The 6,020-nt window shown below is 44.2% G+C and overlaps 1 non-coding gene across 1 annotated transcript; it reads right to left on the reverse strand.

The window, feature by feature from the left end:
• Positions 1 to 5,417: 5,417 nt before the first annotated feature.
• On the reverse strand, positions 5,418 to 5,524 carry LOC138570815 (U6 spliceosomal RNA). The gene has a single exon (XR_011303840.1). It is a non-coding gene; the product is annotated as a U6 spliceosomal RNA (small nuclear RNA).
• Between the last annotated feature and the right edge of the window lie 496 nt (positions 5,525 to 6,020).

A 6,020-nucleotide genomic window follows, 5' to 3' on the forward strand; every position in this document is an offset into this window, starting at 1 on the left:
GCAAAGGGAGAGTCAATCAAACCATTGATTAGGACCTCCAGTCAAAGGTTTGCCATACCAAATGTCCTTATGTCAGAGGGCAGAAAGTCAAAACACCATTTAGATATCGGGTGGTATGAAATGAAGAGGCAAACAACAGTGAATAAGCATTCTTTGCTGCTGTATTGATCTGGTCCTAAAGGGGCTGGTTTAATGCCAATTATATTTAAAGATTCATGCTCCAGGGTGCTTGCAAAATGACACCAACCTCCTCCCCATCACAATGGCTGGGTGATGCAAGCCTGAGAACATCACAATAGACCCATAGACATGAGAACAACTCTGTACCTCTGAGTGTATGTGGGCCCATGGCTGTATCAAGGACAAGGCAGAACAGGAGGTGGCTTATGGCGCCAGTTCCAGAGGCTGTCCAATTGATCCCTGTAAGCAACAAATGTTGGACCATCCTTTAAGAGATTCTGAGGCTGATTTCAATGTTAACTTTGCTGCTGATTTTAGGATTGGTCAACCTTCGACCCAAATCTAGTTTGCTTGGATAAGCCCTGGAAATCCTTTACAGCTTGTACTGGTGGGAGATGATGTGAGTTTATCAAGAGCAACGGGATATGAGGCATGTGTGCCACAAAAAGCAGTTCTAGGATTTTTTATAAGAAAGCCGCTTTAAGAAGGGAAGTTTGGACAACCCTACTGAGAGCAAAAGTATTACACAAAAGGTAAGGGGGTCAGTGGGTCAACGGATAGCACATTTGACTGCGAGTCCGTTTATTGTAAGTCCAAATACTACCAGTTTCGACATTTCCCAGGCTTTTTGTTTAATCTCTTAACAGACCCATTCCTATGTACCTCTGTTTTCATTGTAAGCGAGGGACATACCGTATGCCTTAAACATTCCTTGGCTGCGAAGACTCTATGTAAAAGAAAGAGTAGCAGACAGCTTAATAAATCATCAGCAGGACCCTCTAGACCTTCCCCAAAAAACATAAAATGATTTCTCTGCATGTATGTGAGTTGAGCAGCGCAAGTAGTTTGGTTAATGTCAGTGGATAAATGTCACTTTCACACAGCGCAGAACAGAATCACTTGTACAGGCCACTTCTGCAAAAGCATTACCAGTGTAGAAAGCAGTGAAAAGGTGAGGCAGTGTACAGTCACCCCCGACCCTTCACTGCCCCGATCGGCCACGATCGGCCAAGGACCTCTCTATGAGAGCTAAGGGTGGAATTTTTCTGGAGCTCGGTAACTTAGGGAGACATGGCTAAAGGGATCCTCAATCAACAGCCCAGCATTTGCTTTGTGGCCTGTCCGTATATGTCTGTTCTCCAAATTACCTGCCGCAGGCCAGACGTCAGCTGGTGAGATGGAATGACGTACCAGGCAGGATCCTGGCAGGTGATTTGCATAGGCACATCCCCTCTCCCTCTCTCTTAGCCCTGCTTACTCCACAGTAGCAAGTATCTAGGGAAAATACAGTGGTCGAGGTGGGGTATCAGTAACTAGCCACTCTGAGAAAGTAAATCTGGGGCGCTTCGCGACTTGTGGGGAACAACTGCAGAGCTCAGTGCCCAGAACTTTGTGGCACAGGGAGGAGGTCTGTGGGATATCAGTAACTTGGAGACATGCAACCTGGTTGGGAGTGCTTCAGGTCTCCTTCCTTGCATGCTCCAAGCAACTCAACAAAGCATCAACAGACTGAGATACCAGCCACAGAGCCACTTTCCACTTGATTTAAAGCCTAAACTCTTTTCCATGCAAACACATAGTCCCCAAATACCATATTTTCTTTGTTTTCTCTCTCTTTATCTCTCTCTACCTCCCTCCCTCCCTCCTGCCTTCCCTCCTGTCCTCTCTCTTTTCCCCCCGCCCCGCTAACTCTCCCTCTCACTCTTCCTCTTCTCCCTTCCATTCATTTTAAGTTTTCATGCACTGCAGCACATTGTGACAATGGTATTTCACAATGAAACTGTTTGAAAGTTACAGAAATCAAAAAAGAAATCAACCAACTAAAAGCAGCCAAATCCGGAGTACAATGCTCAGCTCCAATTAAAGATTAAGGCCTAGAAGCAAGTAAAGCTGTAGTTCAGAGCGATGTTTGCAAATAGCACCTTGAAGCAGTTTACGCTGGAGTGCACAACAAGGGGAAAAGAGATAATACTGAGTTTGGTAGAATGGGATCGAAAAACAAAAGAAGCGTGCCACTTCTAAAAGTACAAGTCAAGAAATTGAAGGGGACTGGGCTGTTTATTCAGTCAATAGGACTCACAAGTAAAAGGCTTCAGAGGCATTAGTGTTGAATTTGGCGCAAAATGTATTGTGTTGTCGTGTAATATGCATGAACATACAATTTCAATCTTCATTAAAAAAGATGTATTAAAAAATAAAGACTTGCAAATTAAGAAAGTTTCTGTCCTGTCATGTGCCAACAATAGTGAATGCTTTAAAAATGTGCGTGTCATCCTTTAGAGCAGGAACCAATTCCATTTTCCCATTATCATTCCAATATTAGTACATGTGTTGCTGAGGCACATAGGAATGGATCTGTTAAGAAATTAAACAAACACCTGGAAAAATGTTGAAACAGGTAGAATTTGGACTTACAATAAACTGACTCACCGTCAGATGTGCCATCCCTCGACCCACTGACCCCCTTACCTTTTGTGTAATCCTTTTGCTCTCAGCAGGGTTTTCCAAAGTTCCTTACTTAAAGAGGCTTTCTTATAAAAAAAAAATCCAAGACCTGTTTTTTATGGCCCACATGCCTCATATCCCGTTGCTCCCGATAAACTCACATCATCTCCCACCAATACAAGCTGTAAAAGATGTCAAGTGCATAGCCAAGAAAACTAGACGTGGGTCAAAGGTTGAGCAATCCTTAAATCAGCAGCAAAAATAACATTGAAATCAGCCTCAGAATCTCTTAAAGGATGGGCCAACATTGATTGCTTGCAGGGCGCAATCGGGCAGCCTCTGGTGCTGACGCCTTAAGGCAAGCGCAAAGGGAGAGCCAACCAAACCATTGATTAGGACCTCTGGACTTTCTGCCCTTTGACATAAGGACATTTGATATGGCAAACGTTTGACCAAACACAATTTAGATGTTGGATGGTATGAAATTAAGAGGCAAACAGCAATACACCAGCATTCTTTGCTGCTGTACTGATCTGGTCCTAAATGGTTTGGTTTAATGCCAATTATATTTAAAGATAAAAAGATTCATGCTCCAGGATGCTTGCAAATTGACACCCCCTCCCCATCACGATGGCTGGGTGAGGCACGCGTGAGAGCATCACAGCAGACGCACAGACATGAGAAACACTCTGTACCTCTGAGTGTATGTGGGCCCATGGCTGGATCAAGGACAAGGCAACAACAGGAGATGGTTTAAGGTGTCAGCACCCAGGCTGCCCCATCGCGCGCTGCAAGCATCAGATGTTGGACCATCCTTTAAGAGATTCTGAGGCTAATTTCAATGTTAACTTTGCTGCTGATTTAAGGATTGCTCAACCTTCGACCCACGTCTAGTTTGCTTGGCTAAGCCCTGAAAATCTTTTACAGCTTGTATTGGTGGGAGATGATGTGAGTTTATCAAGAGCAATGGGATATGAGGCATGTGCGCCACAAAATGCTGGTCTAGGATCTTTTATATGAAAGCCACTTTGGAAAACCCTAGTGAGAGCAAAAGGATTACACAAAGGAAAGGGAGTCAGTGGATCAAGGGATAGCACATCTGACTGTGAGTCCGTTAATTGTAAGTCCAAATCCTACCCGTTTCGACATTTTTCCAGGCTTTTTGTTTCATTTCTTAACAGATCCATTCCTATGTACCTCTGTGTTTTCAACAGAGTTTTCATTGTAAGGGAGGGACATACAGTATGCCTTAAACATTCCTGGCAGGGAAGACTCTATGTAAAAGCAAGAGTAGAGTACAGCTTAATAAATAATCAGCAGGACACTCTAGACCTTCCCCAAAAAACATAACATTATTTCTCTGCATGAATGTGCGTTGAACAGCGCAAGTAGTTTGGTTAATGTCAGTGGATAAATGTCACTTTCCCACAGCGCAGAACAAAATCACTTGTACAGGCCGCTTCTGCAAAAGCATTACCGCTGTAGAAAGCAGTGAAAAGGTGAGGCAGTGTGCAGTCACCCCTGACCCTTCACTGCCCTGATCGGCCACGATCGGCCAAGGACCTCTCTATGAGAGCTGGGGGTGGAGTTTTTCTGGACCTCGGTATCTTAGGGAGACATGGCTAAAGGGATCCTCAATCAACGGCCCAGCCTTTGCTTTGTGGCCTGTCCGAATATTTCTGTTCTCCAAATTACCTGCTGCTGCCCAGGTGTCAGCTGGTGAGATGGAATGACGTCCCAGGGATGATCCTGGCAGATGATTTGCATAGGCACACCCCCTCTCCCTCTGTCCTAGCCCTGCTTACTTCACAATAGCAAGTATCTGGGGAAAATATAGTGGTCGAGTTAGGGTAGCAGTAACTAGCCAATCTGAGAAAGTAAATCTGGGGCGCTTGGCGACTTGTGGGGAACAACTGCAGAGCTCAGTGCCCAGAACGTTGTGGCACAGGGAGGAGGTCTGTGGGATTTCAGTAACGTAGAGACATGCAACCTGGTCGGGAGTGCTTCAGGTCTTCTTCCTTGCATGTTCCAAGCAACTCAACAAAGCATCAACAGGCTGAGATACCAGCCAATGAGCCCCTTTCCACTTGATTTAAAGCCTAAAATCTTTTCCATGCAAACACATAGCCCCCAAATATCATATTTTCTTTGTTTTTCGCTCTCTCAGTCTCTCTCACTCCCCCTCCCTCCTACCCTCCCTCCTTCCCGCCCTCACTCTTTCTCCCCCCCACAAACCTCCCTTTCCCTCTCACTCTTCCTCTTCCTCTCCCTACCATTCATTTTAAGTTTTCATGCACTGCAGCACATTGTGACAATGGTATTTCACAATGAAACTGTTTGTTGATTTCTTTTTTGATTTCTGTAACTTTCAAACTAAAAGCAGCCAAATCCGGAGTACAACGCTCCGCTCCAATTAAAGATTAAGGCCTAGAAGCAAGTAAAGCTGTAGTTCAGAGCGATGTTTGCAAATAGCACCTTAAAGCAGTTTACGCTGGAGTGCACAACAAGGGGGAAAGTGATAATACTGAGTTTGGTAAAATGGGATAAAAAAAATCAAAAGACGCGTGCCACTTCTAAAAGTGCAAGCCGAAATTGAAGGCGACGGGGCTGTTCATTCAGTCAATAGGACTCACAAGTAAAAGGCTCCTGAGGCATTAGTGTTGAATTTGGCTCAAAATGTATTGTGTTGTCGTGTAATATGTATGGACATACAATTTTAATCTTCATTAAAAAAGATGTATTAAAAAAATAAAGCCTTGCAAATTAAGAAAGTTTCTGTCCTGTCATGCGCCAAAAATAGTGAATGCTTTACGAATGTGCGTGCCACCCTTTAGAGCAGGGGCCAATTTAATTTTCCCATTATCATTCCAATATTAGTACATGTGTTGCTGAAGCAAGCGCAAAGGGAGAGTCAATCAAACCATTGATTAGGACCTCCAGTCAAAGGTTTGCCATACCAAATGTCCTTATGTCAGAGGGCAGAAAGTCAAAACACCATTTAGATATCGGGTGGTATGAAATGAAGAGGCAAACAACAGTGAATAAGCATTCTTTGCTGCTGTATTGATCTGGTCCTAAAGGGGCTGGTTTAATGCCAATTATATTTAAAGATTCATGCTCCAGGGTGCTTGCAAAATGACACCAACCTCCTCCCCATCACAATGGCTGGGTGATGCAAGCCTGAGAACATCACAATAGACCCATAGACATGAGAACAACTCTGTACCTCTGAGTGTATGTGGGCCCATGGCTGTATCAAGGACAAGGCAGAACAGGAGGTGGCTTATGGCGCCAGTTCCAGAGGCTGTCCAATTGATCCCTGTAAGCAACAAATGTTGGACCATCCTTTAAGAGATTCTGAGGCTGATTTCAATGTTAACTTTGCTGCTGATTTT

The sequence above is a fragment of the Ambystoma mexicanum genome, chromosome 2q, assembly GCF_040938575.1.
Source record: "Ambystoma mexicanum isolate Mex_15411 chromosome 2q, UKY_AmexF1_1, whole genome shotgun sequence".
In the NCBI taxonomy this organism is placed as follows: Eukaryota; Metazoa; Chordata; class Amphibia; order Caudata; family Ambystomatidae; genus Ambystoma; species Ambystoma mexicanum.